This window comes from Pagrus pagrus (genome assembly GCF_965226575.1).
Source record: "Pagrus pagrus genome assembly, chromosome: 19".
In the NCBI taxonomy this organism is placed as follows: domain Eukaryota; kingdom Metazoa; phylum Chordata; class Actinopteri; order Spariformes; family Sparidae; genus Pagrus; species Pagrus pagrus.
Window position 1 is genome coordinate 26,031,667 of NC_140203.1, and position 19,229 is coordinate 26,050,895.

The window sequence follows — 19,229 nt, forward strand, 5'->3', positions numbered from 1 at the left end:
GGCACACTTCCGCTGCTATTTGTATGTAGGGGAAACAATGACATGAATATATTCATGAATCAAGCACATATCATGTCACAACTTGACCAAAAATTTTAGCTTGGAAATGAGCAGGGCCTTCTTAGGCCCACTGTTGTAAGTAAAATAATTAAGTCAAACATAAAAACCACAGAATTCTTGATTGAAATTGATACAATTTCTCAAAAAATCAAACAGCTTCATAAGATCATTAATGGGAGCTCATTTAAACTAGCTGCATTTATCTCTGGAGATTTCTCAGTGGTCTGACTGAACTCCCCAGGCATCTGACACAGGCTTGGGAATTGGCTCAAGTCTAAAACAAACAATTTCTTGTGCTTGAGGAGTGGCAGCACATGTTGTCTTGACCAAATATGGCTGAGTGAAAACACTACAGTCTGATCTCTGCAGCACACTGGAATGAAAAGCAGGTTTCCTTAACTGGTGTGAGAGTGGGCAATGACATTACACACTTATCAAACAGAGCTTTTACTCTATAGGCTGGAAATGTAAGGCTTGTGGATTAGCCGGCTGGTTACTAGAACTATTCCTCCTTCAGGTCCAACTGAATGATATACAGGAGGATATACAGTACCTTACATTCTCTGTGGATTCACCTCAAACCCAAAATATTGTGGCTGTTTTGAGTTACAAGAAAAGTCCACATTCGAATACATTCACATACCCTGACTACATAACTATTAAACATATCAAAATATGTTTGTTGATGAGACAATGTACTATTAGTTACATTTTACATAAGTTTAATGGTTTTAATTCTAATACCTCCTAACATGAAGAAATTAACATGTACACCTCTAGTTTATATTGCAAGGGGGGCTACAGAAGAGGCCACTTATTTCAGTAGGGTAAAAGTAGTAGGTTTCATCCTCTTGGGAGCATGAACGTGAAAACTCACTGCAGTCTGTCCACGAGGCTACCAGACATTTGAGGCATATATGTTGTAGAGGTAAGGGCACAACTCCACATATTGTTTTTTCGGGAAGGCGCCCAGAGAAAAGGCACAGCGCCTAGCATCTTGTTTCTGAGCACTCCGCCTTTTTGGTTCAGCCACGCCGAGGGCTTCGAATTGAAATCTCTGAACTTTTCAAAAAGGCGTTGGTGGCGTCACCGTCGCTCTTTTTCTTTTACCTTGCCCTGGCGTTAATATTCACCGTAGTTTTTGTCTCCTATGGATTATGTTATGCACCCACATCCGCCTTGCTCGGATGTCCCGATGTCAAATAAAAAGCTAACTGTTGATCATACAGCTGCGGTTGCCAAGAAATTGTTGTCATAGAGACAAGACGCAAGTGCAGCATTTTTTCTCTCAGCGGACAAGTGCTTCATGCCAGTGCTTCCCAGCACACCGCCAGTGCTTTTCTACCCCCCCAAAAAAATGCTATGTGGACACAGGCCCTAATATGTTATAATTAGTTTGAACTGAAACAGTGCATGTATCAATTTGAACTACTTCATACACCAAGCAGTACCTGAGCATTACCAGATTTCCAGTGTTTATAAATTATCACAAACACATTTTTGCCATTTCTGTAAATATATTGCTAGTTCTTTATTGGCTGATACACTTCCACACCACTGCAGCAAGGTGAGAAATCAAACCACTGGGAGTTAGTAAAAATATGACTTTCAACTGACGTGGCTACACAGAATTAAATCTGCTGGCAACAGTTATAATTTCAACTGACTGTAGCTATCTTAGCTATCTCATTAATTTTATGTTATAATTAGTGTGTGAAAGAGAGATATCGCAGGTCCTTCCTTCCTGCTGCTGTTAGACTGTACAACCAGCACTGCTCCCAGTAGACCTCACATGTGCACTGTGCAATACAAAACTCTGCACATATCCACACACTTTCTGGTTTGCACTAATTGGACCATTTTTAATACCCATATTTATTATTTATTGTTTGTAAATAAAAATACCAAACTGTTTATACTTACACTGTTCATATTATAAATACTATGTATATACGAGTTAAATTCTATTTCTTATCTCTTATTATATTGTTTATTTTTGACTTTTTATTATTGTTTAAGTGTGATACTGTCCTTTGGCTACTGTGAAATTTCCCCATTTGTGGGACAAATAAAGGAATTCTGATTCTAATTCTGATTCTGATTAAATCTTCATGATCCCTGACAGGGTCTCCCCCAGAAAAGTTGCTAGGCAACCCCTGACAACTTTTCTGGGGGAGGCTGAACATGTTTCAAGAAAGGGCCCCCAATGTAGCTTAATAGCCAGTTGGACAAACCCAAATATTGCTTTTCTTATCCTTACCCTCTTCTGTCGTAAAGCTTCAGCTGAACTGGTAACACTGTTCTCAACTATCTAGTCTGTTTTCAACCATCCATGCCGATACGGGGGTTCAACTTAAACCCTGGAAACCCTGCCTAGAGAGAGAAGTTCAAACCCTAAATTCTTTAACAAATCAATACAGCTGAATACTGTGACCCATGTGATGTATGGAGGACCACAAGTGCCACGGAAATAGTAATAAAGCATTTAACTAATTGTACAGTAAAAATAGGCATTAATAAATTAGTTTACAAATTAATTTATTAACAATGTAATTCATTGTTTGATATCTTAATGGGCAATAAAAAGAGAAATTATAAATGAAAATATTAATCCATCAATAAATAATTCAAATTAAAAAGGGATTTACAAAAACAACATTTAACAGTGAACAAGTACATCATTTAATAATTTTAGCACTAAAACTCTTAGCATTTGTTGGTTAATTCAAAGAGAATTGAGCGATAGTCCACAGTATTCCAACCATTAGATCCAATCTCCTCTATGTTGACAAACCCAGAGCTGGATCAGTGTATTATTATAAGCATGGTTGCCTCATGTAATAACTTATGTTACTGCATACAACTGCTGAATCATCACAGAGACATAGTTAAGAAAACAACAACTTAATCAAGCAAGAGACAGCTATGGAGCTGACTGTATGGTAAACCCATCCAACTAATGTATAACCAGAAGACACGTGTGTGGGAATATCAAATCATTTAAAAGAGAGTGCTGAATTCCTGTACAGTGTCAGCACTAAGTTGATCATAAATACAGTCTTTCAGTTATGGACCTTCATCAAGTATGACGAGTCAAACAAAACATCTTGAAAAGCAGAACAAAGAAACTTGTCAATGAAAATCAATTAAGCTATTTCGCACTGCCCATCCAGAGAGGTTTAAACTGGCGAGTGGGGAGGAGTTTGGAACAAAATAGAACCAGAAACATGTGATTAATGACACTGGTTAATATTCACAAACCAGAGAGACTAACAGGTCAAAACATGACTTTGACCTTCCCAAGAAAGGTGTTGACTTGTAACTCTGCTCTGACAGGACTTGGAACAGCTCAGGCTGATCAAGTCTTTAGCATCAGGATCATCCTTTACAGTATGGGTAAACTGCACTGGAAGGTAATGCAAGGCGTTAGCAATAACATTTAAAACCCTGGTGTTGTTTTGGACAAAAATTAACATGGAATTATTTTCTGTGAAACCGTCCACAGTTGTGTCATGTGCCAGCAGGTAGCACGCCTGCGGCCCCGAATAACTTCATCCTGTCACACTCAGCTCACTGTGGGTTTTGGCACGTTTTCCAATACAACCTGCCTCATAGTCTATTACTGAAAGCAAACATGCCTCCATGCGTGCTCGTCCACAGTGTCGCACACCATCACAGTGGTGTAAGAATTCATAACCCGAGGCTATACAGTAAGCAGAAGCGGTAGAAGGCCATATCAACCAGATTCCTGTACAATTACAGTTGTGAGGCTGAACGTATGGTGTAGGCTACGTCAGTGGGGGAGCTGGTGTAGAGGTGGTTTCAACAGTCACTTCTTTAAAATGTGGGTCTCTGACAGAGCAACAGGATTTCAACAGACTATCGCTTCATCAAAATACCAGACGCCCAATTTCTGCTACGGAAACTTGAACACATCGTCGCATGCTTGTCAGCGGAACTGTGATAGCCCACAGGATATTCCGCTGGTACACGGAGGAAAGGCACATTTCTATCTGTTGGACGCTTGTTACAGCACGTCGTTTGCGATTTGTGTTAACTAACTAGAGGGCTTTCACATTCAGGCGGTAGTTTGTGCTGTTTCTCCAGGCCTATGTCTGCGTGCTGTTAGTTTTCTTGCCTCCACATCGAGCTTCTGGTGACGTCAAAGACTTTTTTGCTAGAATGGTGAAAACTTTTCAAAGTTACAAACATTCAGTCTGACCTGAGCGCGTGTGTCCACTCCCGCCGGCAGCCCCTCGAACGTTACAGAACAGAAATGTTACTAGTATTTCAAATATTCCCCGGTAGAAGGCAAGTTTTTAGCGAGGGGAAAAGGCCAGATAGCGACTTTTTCTTAGTTCCCCTCCCTATCCGCTCTCAGGAGTGGTGGTGCTTAAACTCCACCCTGTCTAGCTGCGTCGCCGTGCAGTGGGGCGGTGTCGCAGTTATGTGCAAGCTTGTGTACTGCTGCCCCAGGTATTTGCTGCCAGCAACTGTTTAGTTAACTACTTTATATCTAGCTAAAGTGCTAATCCAACATGGATGTTTAGGAAGGTATGCGTGATGAAGGGTTTTAATGAACTAATTCAAATGCAAATCAACGAAATAGTTGACAATAGGAGAAGGGTAGAAATTACAGAGAGGACACCTATACAGCAACAGATTTCTTTTTTATAAATTACTACCATGATGGAATATGATTGAAATCAAGATAATAATAATAATAATAATAATAATAATAATATTAATAATAATAATATAAACTTTATTTCTATAGCACCTTTCAAAACCAAGTTACAAGGTGCTTCACAGAATACAATAGCATACAGTACAAGAAAGACAAATTAAGCAAACAAGATGCAATAAAATCAGATGCTTCACAAAATACAAGCAGTAAACAAGAAATATAAAAACAGAGATACAACAAAATATAAAAGATTAAGATTAAGACTTTGATTGTGGACTGAGCCCTGTGGGACCCCACATGACATCAGAGCAGTTGAGGAAGTGCAGCTGTCCATAGTGAATACTCATAGTGAATACTCTGTCTGATAAGGAGGTTAAGAGCAGTCCCACCTAGGCCAATCCAGTTTCTCCAGTGTGTTTAGTAGGATGCATGATCGACCGTATCAAAAGCTGCACTCAAATCCAGCAAAATAAGGACAGTGGTCTTTCCGGAGTCTGCGCTCATTAGCATATCATGTGTCACTCTAAGTAAGGCTGTTTCGGTACTATGGTTCTTTCTAAAACCAGATTGGGATTTGTAAAATAAATTGTTTCCAACCATTATTTCCAACGATTTTTGAGAGTAAAGGCAGTTTAGATATCGGACAGTAGTTATCAGGGAGAGTTGGTCTAAACCATGTTTGTTAAGGAGAGGCTGGATACAGGCCTGTTTAAAATATTCTGTGACCAAGCCAGATAAAAGCAATGTATTTACAACGTTGAGAAGGCCAGAGGGCGATCCCTCCAAAAGTCTCTCTGAATAGGGTGGAAGGATGAATGTCAAGTTTGCAGTTGGTGGTACTAATACTGGAAACATTGTCAGCCAAATCCTTAAGGGTTATGGGTTTGAACTTATCCAACAGTGTGGTGGAGGGTGGGAGCTCAGCTGCCGTTAAAGGTGAACCCGCAGGAGTAATAGAGGATTTAATATTTCCAATCTTTAAAACAAAATGATTTTAAAAAACTTCTCGCAGTCTGCTGCAGAGAGTAGCAGTAAACACAGCAGCTGGGGCGGGATTTACTAGGCTGTTAATGGCATTCGACACAATACAAAAGCTATGCTTTTTTGATTCAACTAAATTAGAGAAGTGAGAGTCTCTCTTTCTTTACCAAAGAATTAAATAAAGATAATAATTCTCTCATATGTATTCTATGAACTTCAAGTTTTGTGTTTTTCCATCTACATTCAGCTCTTCTACATTCTCTTTGTAGTTTTCTAATGTTTTCATTTATCCAGGGTCTTAGGTTGGAGGTGCGGCACGGCCTTGCTTTTATGGGTGCTGTTTGGTCCAAGGTTTTTAAGCCTATAGTATTGAAATGCTTAATCATGAAATTTACATCATTGCACTGGACAATGCAACTATGCACAGTGAAAGCAGCAGCAAAGTCTGCAGCTGTGTTGCTATTTAAAACATGTGTGTGAACGGTTAGTTTTGACATGTAGTGGCATAAATACAGTTTAAATCAAACAGAACCAGTTTATGGTCTGACACAAAAACCCACAAAAAATCCCCTGAAACAAAAGAAAAGAGGCCACTCATTTCTTAACAGAAAGTAAAAATTAAATCATGCGTATAGCCCCATTCATGTATAGGAGATGATACATGCTGTTTCAGATTAAATGATTCACATGTAATTAAAACATCAGATGCAAAGGAGTTATTTGGGTCATTGATATGAATATTAAAATTACCAACCAGTAAAATGTGAACATAACTGAGAATAATGGAAGAAATACAATCAGAAAAATTCAGGTTAAAAAAACTGCTATTTGGTTTTGAAGGGCGATAGACAATAATACAGCACACAGGGATATCAAGAGTTGTTTTGAACATCATTACTTCGAAGCTGGGGGGTTTCTCCACTGAGATGATAGTACAGTTCAGATGTTTTTGTAGACAACTGCAAGTCCCCTTCCACTGAGTCTGGGGGAGTTAAAAATGTGTAGTTGGGAGGGCATAGTTTGGGGTAAACACTTAAGTCTCCAGTTCTAATCGATGTTTTAGTAAGAAACAGGAGGTCTGTTGTACTGGTTGAGATCAAATCATTAAGAATAAAAGTTGTATTGGCCAGAGACTGTATATTTAAGAGGGCACAGCTAATCAGAGAAGCATGATTAGAATTTGTAATTCCAGAGGATTTTTGTAATGGATGGAGATATGCAACATTTCCCCCACCACTTGAGGTTTTTGTTTTTGCATGGGGGCAGCGATGTGAGCAGTTAGAGTAATGATGTCTGTTGGTAATGAGAACAGGAAGAGAGAGAGGTCAGACAGCAGTGTGGCCATTCCACAAGAGTGAGCTTGGTGAAGGTGTAGGGGATAGGGGATGATGGCAGGGGGCGCCAATATGCAGGTCAGTAGAATGATTAGGAACTGTAGAAGAAGAGGAGGGGCTTTCAGGTTGGTATGGGAGAGATGTAAACAGTCAGTCACGTGGTTGAGTTTGTATGCATGCTGCATATTAGCAGCAAGCGTTCGATGAGACCAGTTGATGAGAGAGAAAGTTTGCAGATCGTTTGAGCAAAAATAACAGTACCAAAATCTTCAGAAAGAAATCTAATAATATGAAAAGAAATGATCCATATGCAAAATATAAATTTACATGTAATGGCTTACCTAGCAAACAGTTTTTGTTTCTGGGAACATTCCACAGGGCCTTTCGATCCAACCCTGCAGGCTATGTTCTCTGAGAGTTATTTGTAGGTTCTGGGAACATTCTTCAAACTTTTATTCAACATTCATACACATACACTGACATACACATTCACATTGCTGGCTGGTTCAGTGGCCACTGAACCCATGCTGAGCCCATGCTCATATACTGGCCCACAAGATCAGCATGTAAATCCTGACTGTTGGTAAGGCGATGCAAAGCAATTTCCGGTTATAGGCATTTCAGCATTCACACTGCATTTTCAGCAGGAAATGCATTTTCTAGTTCTTCTTTTCTTTACCATTCTAACACATCATAGCACCTTCAATGTGCCAAGCATATTTGTCTCATGGTATTACTTTTCTGGTCATATCTGCTAATGTAACTGAGATATACAATTTTGTATGCAAAATGTTTGTGAATGGCCGTCGATGGGAGCTTGCATATCTTCATAAATATCTCATAAAGTATACATGCTAAAGTTATCATACATAGCACACAGGTGCCTTATGGACAAATGCTCAACATATTAAAAGATGTTCTCAGTAGCGTTACCAGGTGGTCAATTATGAAGCATTTTACATTTTGGCTAATAACTCATGAACTGTTTGCAGACAAGGAGCCATTTTTATAAAGCCCATTTGATCCCATGTGACATTTTTGGCAATTTGGGATATTTTGTTAGAAAACACTGTTTTTTTCAGCCAACTCCACTCACCTGTCCTCTCAGCTGCTCATCATCACCAATCAACCCAGTATATATACTCCAGCCCACAGACACTCACTGCCAGATTGTTCTTTGTCATTCATGCAAGACTCTCCTGCACTTCTCTCCAGACTGACTTCCTGCTGCCAACAGTGTCTGCCTCTGACCAACTCATCTCGTCTGATCCCCAGTAAACTCACCTGCCTTCTGTCCCATGTTTTGAGAGTTTCCGCTGCTTCTTTGGATACTGTTTAGCCTGTGGCTGCTCAGCATAAACTCTCCCCAGCTACACTGCAGAGTGAGTTTTTCATTCCGTCTCTCTGTGATTTCCTGTGGATTGGAGACCCTCGCTGTGTTGCCTTGCTTGCTGTTGTGTGGACGCCGTGTGCATTTTCACCTGTTGGGTTCCACCTTCACAAGCTTGTTGTCTGCCTGCCTCTGCTTGATATTGTAACCCTTGTTATTCCGGACTACAAGTGTGGTTGGACTATGTGCTCTGCGCACCCAGCAAATATCCTGTGTGATTCTGCCTGCCATATCTGCGAATCCATCCGTGACTTTGTTGGGAGACATTTCTGTAATTTTGTTCATCTTGCTCTGTTCCTGCCGAGTTGGGTCATTAAATCCTCAATCGACTGCCTAGTTTCCTGTGTGCAAAGAACAATAATGCTGCATCAGCGTAGCGAAAAACAGGAGTCCTCCGCCTCCTGGGTTGCTGGGATGTTGGCCAATTGAAAATTTAACATATCCCCAACTCATGTGGGAGAGAGATACATTTGTTTTTCTTTTATCATAGGTAGAATATTCCCAGTGCTCCAACAACAGATGGTTAGTGTCCTGCCTGAGGTAAGACCATCTGTCCCCTCCTTCTACTTTCTTTTAGAGTTTTACTACGTGTACATGGACTGTTGAGGGCTTTTTACTATAGTCCTTGCATCTCACTTCAACTATTCAGATATTTATCACTCCTTACCAGGAGTTACGTAACCAGAACAGGCCTCATATCTACAAAGAATGAGCACAGTTATGGGAAGCAAGTAGTAATTCAAGCAATCTGTTCATGCCACAACAACCTCCTGCTCAATACAACCAAAACACTAGCATCAATTTCAGGTACAGCACCCCAGCCAAATCTCCCATACACAGCTCATCAAGCAACATACAAAGACATGACTATTCGGGATTTATTTAAAATTATTGGCATACATATAAGCAATACACTCAAATGGAATATTAACTAATACCATATCACCAACAAAACAAATCAAAACAAAACAGCAGAGACTGTTTTCTTTACACAACTTAAGGAGTTGCCGCCTTGTTATATTCACTGTCAGCAGGATTTTTCTCACATCCGCTTTGGTTACTAACAGTGGCTGGTCCTCTGCAGGAGGAGTATACGTTAAAGCTGAGCCTTTGCTGAAGAGGTCAAAGTGAGCAAAATGGTCAGGGAATGATCTTACTGTCTTTGTGATCACCACATCAACAACTCGTTTGCTCATATATGTTCACTGAAGATGTATATTCCTCAAGACTGATGTTGTTATCCTGAGTGGCCAGCTGTGCATTCAAAACAGTCCTGTAGGACTGCTTCAGCCTAATCTGTCCACACTTTAACAGTTTTAACTAATTGTTTGAGCCTCTTTGTCAACTGTGAGTAAGTAGGCAGAAGAGGGGATTAGTACATTCAGTGCTTCTTTGTCTAGGAATATTGTGTATTTATAATGGATTTCTGCAGTTTCAGGTGGCAGCTACTGTTCCTGGGTGTTGGTAGGCCCTGAGGTTGGTTATCTGTAGCCATGCTTCCACCAAGCAGTCCAGCTCAGTTCATCAGATCAGAACAGCTGAGTTGATCCTGAAAGGTGGAGTTTAACATAGAAGACCACTGATTGGTCAGAGAGAATAGGAGCAACCAGTTGTCTAATCATCTGCATTATGATGCAGGATTTTACAAACTCTCCTGTGACCATGATGCATCACAAACATAAGCTAATGTTTTTGATTAGATAGATTGAGACCTTTTTTTTCTGGTGTCCTGGAGCCCTTCATTGGTCGCTCAAGTCTCCCATTGGGTCTGGTTCACCCAGCCAAGCAACATACATCCTCCTTGATTAGTTCAATTGTATGACTTTAAATAATACTGATGCTATTGCACCTGTAAAAGTTAAGGTCTTTGGCAAAGAGAGGATTGGTAACACTTAATAACACAATAATATGAGTAGTTACTAAGGAGCAAGTAGGGAATGAATCAGGAACGAGTGATTCCTGAATAGCTGTGATTCAAGGACTATATAGCAGATAATGATGATGAGTTACTGGAGGACAGACTGGGAGATAATACATAAATGAATCATTAGGTAATGATCAGTTCATAAATATCTGTGAATCATTTACATATTGACCACATTCTTCATGAGTTGTTCCTGATTACCAGCCTAGTCATTAATGACTAGCAATGACTCACTGATTACTCTTTACAGAATCATTAGCTACTCTTTCTGTGCACCTTCAAGTAAAGTGAAAACATCATACGGAGTAGTTGTCCAATAGTTAAATACTAATTACTGAGTCATTACTTATTGGTTTTGTGCACCTTCAAATAAAGTGAATCATGTAAGTGGTTACCCAAAAGACTCATTAAATACTAATACTTAAGCATTAGTTACTTTTTTTGTGTACCTTCAAGATAAGTGAGACATCATACTGAGCAGTTAGCCAAAAGACTCATAAATACTATTTACTTTGTGTGACGCTGGAGCAGAGAAGATGGACCCAAATGCAGGAGACGGCACACAATGGAGGAAGTTTAATTTAGAATCACGGCAACACAAGTGTAATGGAGATGCCTTTAGGGACAACAGTAGCTAGCATTCCCCCTTATTTAGGAACACCGGATGTTAGTGTGCTCTCTTAACTACTGGTCCACAGAACAAGAAAGTGCAGGCACAGCGCGATGGGACGCCAGGCATTTGTTTGTGGTAGGCTTTACTTAAAAACATAATTTCATCATGTAACCTGAGAGCTCATACAAAACGTTGCTAAATAGGAAATACAATATTTTCCCATAGAGCCCAAATACAGAGGTTGAGGAGGAGATTGGTCGCCATATAAGCATGCTGTAAAGGCACGCCGTAATCTCGGTAGGTAAGCCCTCTTATTATATCAAACTGAATCACGTCCATCAGTTTGAGAATGTAGAGTCAAATAATTGTTTATGCTGGACTGGGTGCACTCTAAATGAACTAAAGGGACAGCATATTGGGTTGATATTTTATGATAGACAGTGTTTGCTAAGATATGCTTGAATGTAATTTAGTATGTCTATTTTGATAGGACTGTCTTCAAGTGCAATATCGACTGTGACTGTTTTTTTCCCCATATTAAGAGTCTAGTTAGTGTAATGGGCCTTTTGTTTAAATTTGTTTTTTGTTTTCTTTTTGGTATTCATTCATTCTGGAGCTGTAGCTTGATCATTTGGGAAGTATAGGTCACCTTTAAATTTAGAGACCCCTCTTGTCTGCTTATAGAATAATGGTGGTTGTGGTGTTAATCCACCTGATATTCCCTGTGTGTTGTGATTCTTAATGTGTGCAGGGATATTTTGCCCTATGGAGTTTAATTCGGTCACCACCGCGTGTGTATTGGTTTCTAAAATATACCAGTAGCACCTAAATCTCTCCCAGTGTACCTTGCTATTAATAACAAGTGACTGTGTCAGTGCCTAGCTAAATGCACAACTCATTGTTTTAATATTGCCACCGTGTAGCTTTAGGCCTTCCTTTTGCTAATGCTTTTTATTATCTAAAATTCTGTGAATAAATTGTTTCTTGTGAGTCAGCCTCTCATCCTGTTTATTCTGGACCGTACCTGTTTGAGTGTTGAACCAGGCAGGGAATTAATAACTATATTAGCTCTTTAAACAATTTCCATCACTACACAAGGAGCAGGCAAACACAATGGAACATCAGGAATGGGAAAACACAACAATAGGATCAGGGAAACTCAACAGATGACTTAACAAAGACTGAACTGAAGACTTGACTTAAATATGAATTAATCTAATGTGGGGATGAGGTGCAGGCGGAGAGAGGCAGAGAAACACAGGTGAGGGTAATAAGTGGAAAACACTAGGAACAGGGAAGGGCTAATGAGAGAGATGCTATAGGTATGGAGGGAAAGCAGCACGCAGGACTTACAAACTACAGAAATCAAGGTTAGCCTCCTATCCAGCATCAATAAAAAACTCAATATTCTCGTCTCACTTCACAAGGAAATAAAATATCTAGAGATCTAGCTTTGAATTAACCCACAATCACAACACATCTGTCCAAAAAATAAACAACTGACTACAGCCAAACCTCTCGCTGATTCTCTGGCTCTCAGCTTTTCTTTTTGGTTTTCCATATATTTATCTTTGCTTGTTTATTTTTCATCTCCTTCTCTCGACTCAAATTTGCACACCAGCTCCACGCACACATTGGCATGTGCGCATGCACACACTCAGTCTGTCTCTGAATATAAAAACTCTTTGTCTTACAACTTACAACAGCAGACAAAGAGGTGTCTCTATTTTAGTAAATGAAAGAATTCCTCTAATTCACTCCGAAGGACGATATATCATAATCACTGCATCCATGTATGACCAAAAATTCACAATTGCTAATATATACGGTCCTAACAACGATGAACCATCTTTCTTTGTCTCACTTTTCTTTACATTACATGAACAATCAAATATCATCATTAGCAGGCACTTTCATGACGAGAGAAACAACTGGAACATAAGATTTAGCAACTAACAGACATTTACTCAATCAATCCCACTGAACAAATACATAATGATCTAAAATTCAAACAACTAATTCAACAACTTAAATATGATCATTTCGAAAATAGTAATAAGTCAGGAATTTTGAAGAGCAACAATTCCAGCCATAAAGAATTCAGCAGGCAAAACCCACAAGAAATAAACACAACCTTTCAGACATTTTACAGCAATTTATATTCTTCAAACTCGGTCCCTGACCCATCAGAGATACAGTCCTTCCTCGACAACCTGGACCTAGCCAAATTATCCAAGCAAGGCCCAGACACCCTAGAAACACCATTTATATCAGACGAACTCTACAGAGCTCAACTCCAAATGCCAAATAATAAATCACGCGGACCTGATGGCTTCCCTCCTGAATTCTATAAACACTTTTAGCACTTACTATCCCCACTGTTTTACAGACCAACATCAGAAATATAAAATACATCCCTGATTCCCTTGCACATGAATACAGCTGCTATGTCAGTTCTACTTAAAACCAAAGCCATTTCCACTGTAATACACCTCGATCAGACAGGCTTTATTAAGAACAGACATCCTGCAGACAATCTACAGACTATTTAATCTCATTTACCTCTCACAATAAACACAAACCAAGACAAATATAGTATCAATAGATGTAGAAAAGGCATTCGACCAAGTCAACTGGACTTTCTGATTAAACACACTACACAAATTTGGCTTTAGGGAGTCGTTCATCCATTGGATAAGGAGACTATACACCTCACCCAAAACCACAGTCACCACAAACGGAATCACAGGAAAGAGTTTCACACTTCACTGGGGCAACAGACATTGATGCCCTCTCTCTCCTTCACTGTTTGCCATCTTCATAGAGCCATGGCTGCAGCTATACGTCACAACAATGCCATTGAGGAATTCACACCACAAACATCCAACATGAAATTAGCCTATATGCAGATTATATTTTATTGTACTATTGTACCTCTCATCTCACTCATACCTTTTCTAAAATCTCTAATTACACAATACATTTACATTTACATTTAGGGCATTTAGCAGACGCTTTTGTCCAAAGCGACTTACAATAAGTGCATTTGTGACAAGAAAGAAACCACAACATATCACCATTGATAAAGTAAGAATGAAACAAATAGACACCATTTTCAAGCCCTCGTCTGAGAGTAGTTTGGCTGCTATTTATCAAGAAATACAGTACACAATAAACAATTCCACTATACTCCCACTTTCAGAAGATGCCTGGGATTCTGCAGAACAGAACTCATCACTCCCACTTTACACTTGTTACATTAGATACTTGGGTATTGACATCTCCCCCAGGCTGTCAGAGTTGTTTCACCTTAACTACACTCCATTGTTAAAAACAGTAGAAGATCTCCGGTGATAAACTATCCACTCTACAAAAAAAACAAATCTCAAGGCGGGCTAGATGCTCCAAACCTTGTCTTCTACTACCTGGCAAATCAGATACAATACCTTTCTAAATGTATCCATCAAACCAACTGCAATTTATCATGGATAGACTTAGAACAACTATATTGCAAAAATATCTTAATCGCAGATTTACCTTTCTTAAGCACAACAATCAAACAAGATCACTGCTTTAAAAATACTGCAATTTCCACAACCATTACGATTTGGCACAACCCGACTTCAAACTCCACAGCACCCCTCTTCACTATCACACATGGGCACAAAAAGGTATCACGCACCTGCACCTTCTTCCACAACAATAGATTCATAGATTTCAAAGACCCTGTACAGAAACACAGACATGGGACACACCCGTTTTGAGAATACCTACAACTTTAATCAAAACCAAAATTAACATCACTTATAACCCTTTTGGATCTTCCACAATAATTAATGATATAACTCAACTCACACACTTAAATAAACTAATTATATTGACCTTAATAACCCCAGCAGCTAGCTGGAACACTGACTAAACCATCTCTCCCTTAACCAACTTCTGGATTTAAATAAATAAAAACTTTTTTGCTATGACTTTTTTGCAATACAAACCTATAGCTAATCCATCATAAAATAATCCACAGAAAACATATTACTCAATATAAAATGGAAAAAAAGGGATTGGCAAACAGAGACACTTGTTTACAATGCACAATAGGCACAACAGATAATTATTTTCACACACTCTAGGCTTGCCAACCGGTTCACTCTTTCTGGAATTCTGTTACTCAAAAACTCTCCACCATCCTGAACTGCAGAATCCCTCCATCCCCACAGCTGTCTGACACTTCAGAAATCAACATACCGAACATATACAAGAACAGCTTGCTCACTTCTCTAATTGTCACCAAGAAAACAATTCTCTTAAACTGGAAATAAAAAAAATCAGTAACTATTAACCTCCTATCAGAATACATATCAATGGAAAAAATCACTGCTCACAATAACAACATCACAGTCTTTAAGGAAAGATGGTCCCCATTCTTGTCCTTGTTGTTGTTGCTGGGCTAATGCTGCACACATTCCTACAATAACACACACACACACACACACACACACACACACACACACACACACACACACACACACACACACACACACACACACACACAAACGCATCCACACACCTACTGTACACACTTACAATGATTTTTCCTATTACTGTTTTATTATTCTCACTGTCTCTTGCTGGCTCTCCACCCAGCAATCTGCCAGTGTGTACCTACCTCCCTCTTTGACGGGGAGAAAAAAGGATGAATGGGAGGGGAAAAGAATAAAAAACAAAACACAAAACAAACAAACACAAAATGGGGTGTCGCTCCTCAGTGGACAGGTCCATCGTTGGCCCACCCTGCCTGTCTCCCGTTGGGGCCACTGGTTGTGGTGCTGAGTGGCTGGGTGGGGGGGGCCCCGCTCACCTCTCTCGTGGTCTGGCCTCACTTCTCACTGTTGTATGGACTTACTGTTGGTTACTATAAAGGTTGTTATTATATCATATTATATTACATATGATTACAATTAATTATTGGATGTCTTGGTCAATAATAACATTTTTCAAAAATTCCAATCTGGTTTCAGACAGCAACACAGCACAGGGACTACCCTGGTAAAAGTAATTAATGATATATTGATGAAGGCAGATGCAGGTCAATGCTCTATACTAGTATTGCTTGATCTTAGTGCCGCATTTGACACAGTGGATCACAGCATTATTATTGAAAGGTTGAGATCATGGGTGGGTATCTCCAGGACTGCCCTGCAGTGGTTCTCTTCTTATTTCTTAAACAGGAAATGTGTCTTGTCTGTTGATGGTTTTACCTCCTCTCAAGCAGTACCTACATTTGGAGTGCCACAGGGTTCCATTTTAGGACCAATTTTATCTGCTCTTCATTTGCTCTCTTTGGGCCACATCATTAAACAATATATTTCCTTCCATTGTTATGCTAATGATACCCAATTGTACTTGTCCTGCAAACTATCTTATCCTTGCATAATTGCCTGGCTGCAGTTAAGGATTGGATGGCAGTGAACTTTCTTCAGCTTAACTCCTTCAAAACTTAAATCCTTATCGTAGGCCCTGAGCACTCTCACACCCATTTTCTGCCTGCTCTTGGCTCTCTATCTCAGCATGTGGTACCCACTTGCTAAGAACCTTGGACTTACATTAGATCAGAATCTCACCCCTGAATCACATGTTAAACATTTAGCTCAGTCTTGCATTTTCCACCTGAGAAATATCTCTAGAATGAAGTATTCTATTTCTTTTAATGATCTCGAAAGAGTTACTCTTGACTTTTAAGGCCCTGGATGGTATGTCTCCGAGTTACTTTACTGACCTTTTACATCATCATTCACCAGTTTTAGATCCTTTGAAAAAGCTTTATTAGATATTCCAGGTCAAGGTTGAAGACTGAGGGTGACGGGGCTTAAGCAGTATTCAAAACTGGACCCATTATGCAGACACCGGACACAGGAGTTGGAAGAAAACAATTTTAATGAAAAATTGAAGGAGTTAAAAAATGAGGCAGCAGCAGTTCCCAGAAAGTCCAAAGCTTAAAGTCCAGAGTAGGGGTTCTGACGAGACTACAGGCGAGGCTGGGCTTGACTGGACGGGCTGGTGAGTGTGGCAGGTCTACAGCACAATGGGGGAAAAGGCAGGTTTTAGGCAGGCGAAAAAACAGCTGAGTTGCAAAAAATATACTCAAAGCGAGGCCTTGGTGTTACCACGGATGGTTTCACAACTAACTGGCAAAGACTGGAGCGGAAAGACCGGCTTCAGACAGGTAACTGGTGATCAGTGTTGATGGACCGTAGGTGTGTGGAGCAGCAGGTGAGAAGAGTCTGGCTGATGAGCAGAATGTAGGTCAGCCACACCCAGCCTGAGACAAACACTGACAGACAGAGGGAGACAAACATACAACAAGAAGGGAGGGGAAAAAACACAGGAGAAACAAGGGGGAATAGACAAAGCTCTGCAGAACCTAACAGAACAGGAATAGTTTACCTGAGGAACTTCTGTACATAACTTGTTCTTATTTGCTGACTGCTGACTGTGTTTTATTATACAGTGTGAAGCACTTTGTAACGGTTGTTTCAAAGGTGCTTTAAAAATAAAGTTATTATTATTATTATTATTATTATTATTATTATTATTATTATTATTATTATTATTATCATATTGTTGGTACATCAAAGTCCATCACTGTAACATTAACACTTTCTTTTTCACTCATGCCATGATATACAAAACACAGATGCATATCACTGACTCTCACACACCAGGCCAGGCAGCTTTAGTTTTTATTTACTAAAACACCCAAAGTGGTGGTGAATAGATTTTCATCAGCTGATCACACTGATATACTGATATAATCAGTCCAAAATAGAGTGTGTGTTAATGAAGTACACTGGCTATTCTTGAGGTTTTAATTAATTTCAATAAATTATCTCATTTTTGGTGAAAACACGGTGACTAGAGATGATAATACATTTTTGTCAGCATCATAAACCCATGAGGATCTTCTGAAAATGCAGATTTGCTGCCATCATGTGGTACAGCTCCGACACATGGACGATGCATGAATGCTTACAGTAGATTAACTCTAAAACTACTATCAGTGCCTTATATTAAATCCTGGTGCCATCACCAGTTTGCAATTGATTTCCCAAGAGTGACTGACAGAGAGGTTATCTGAATAATTAATCTACAAACTCGAATGACTAAATCTTTAGACTGTGCAATCATTTTTCAAAAAGAATCCTGTTGGAATTGAATACTGTGAACCATACAGGTTTAAATAAAAGCAATATTTACCTGTGACCTGAGATGACGCAGTTATGATGACTGACTCTTGTGTATTCAGCAAATTATGGCCATTTGTGTACAGCTTTTGACAATGTTCTGTTTGGGTTATGATGTACTGTATCATCAGTTTGTTGAGGTTCTGTGAAATTTGATGGGGTGCTTAACTGGACAGTCTCCAGGTTCCACAGTCATGGTGATTTGTGGATTCTGGAAACTTTAAGTCATATTTGCAAAAATTGTTCCGACCTAAGAGTTCCACTGTCCAATCTAAACGTGCAGATTTGCAATTACTGCAACCAGCCAACCACACACTCACAACCACACACTCTTGCATTCACAACCTCACAAACACTTGACCTATCCAAATTGCAGTCCCATAGACAGAAAGATGCAGTTGCTATGGGTGGAAACAGCTTTATTGACCAATGAATGGATAGTTTTTGAGGACCGATGAACAGATGGACCAACAGAAGGAGAAGATCATTTTACACTCATCTAAGGCATCCTATAATTATAAACCTCCAGATGCATCTTACATGGATTTACATTTTTTCGACATAATAAATAATAGATCATAGTCAGAGAAATAAGGTGCTTCTTGCTCCAGTAAGAGATCGTGTGTGTGTGAATTGGTGAGACTTAAGGTACCTGCAGCATCCCTAAAGACCAAGACTTAAAGATTTGAATAGACAATCACATATATTGGTCCATGGGGCTGGGCAAGAAGGCCAAAAATGTTACCATGCAGCACGTGAAGGTGGGAAAACATGTCTCTGACTAACGGACCACCAGCACTGGATCCCCCCCAAGGCTGTGTTCTTTCTCCTCTGCTCTTCTCCCTGTACACCAACAGCTGCACCTCCAGACATCAGTCTGTTAAACTCCTGAAGTTAACGGACGACACCACCGTGATTGGGCTCATATCAGATGGGGATGAGTCCGACGACAGGTGGGAGATTGACCATCTGGTGACTTGGTGCAGCGAGAACAAC

At 39.7% G+C, this 19,229-nt stretch overlaps 1 protein-coding gene across 2 annotated transcripts in view; it reads right to left on the bottom strand.

The window, feature by feature from the left end:
• tln1 (talin 1) overlaps positions 1-4,428 on the bottom strand; it is an 87,110-nt gene extending 82,682 nt beyond the window's left edge. Inside the window, exon 1 of one of the 2 annotated variants that reach the window (XM_084383411.1) lies at positions 4,283-4,428. The gene's annotated coding sequence lies outside the window, so the exon portion shown is untranslated. Of the gene's footprint in view, positions 1-1,170; positions 1,257-4,282 lie in introns of those variants that run through there. The other variant, XM_084383412.1, reaches the window with a different exon arrangement.
• Positions 4,429-19,229: the final 14,801 nt, after the last annotated feature.